Below are 323 nucleotides of genomic sequence, written 5' to 3'. Positions count from 1 at the left end.
GATCTCCTTTTTCCCAATGAAAAGAACCATCAAATTGTTTTTTTAACAAAAAACAAAAATGTAATATCCACCTTGAGAGAAATTCATATGTCATCCTGGAACAAAGCACAGTCAACTTTCAAATGAGAAATGTTTTCGTATATTCCATGCTTACTGAACAAAAATAACAGAATACAAAATAAAGTATACTAGAAAGAGTAGTAGGCTAAACATCAGAAGACAAAGATTTAGTATAGATTTTTTTCATTAAGATACATGACTGTAAGTAAATCATTAACCACTCTGAGCTTTACTTCCCCATCCATACCATATATATATATATA

The sequence above is a fragment of the Hipposideros armiger genome, unplaced genomic scaffold (genome assembly GCF_001890085.2).
Source record: "Hipposideros armiger isolate ML-2016 unplaced genomic scaffold, ASM189008v1 scaffold_781, whole genome shotgun sequence".
Taxonomy (NCBI): domain Eukaryota; kingdom Metazoa; phylum Chordata; class Mammalia; order Chiroptera; family Hipposideridae; genus Hipposideros; species Hipposideros armiger.
The sequence above is the reverse complement of the archived record's forward strand: the minus strand, read 5'-3'. Positions refer to the sequence as shown.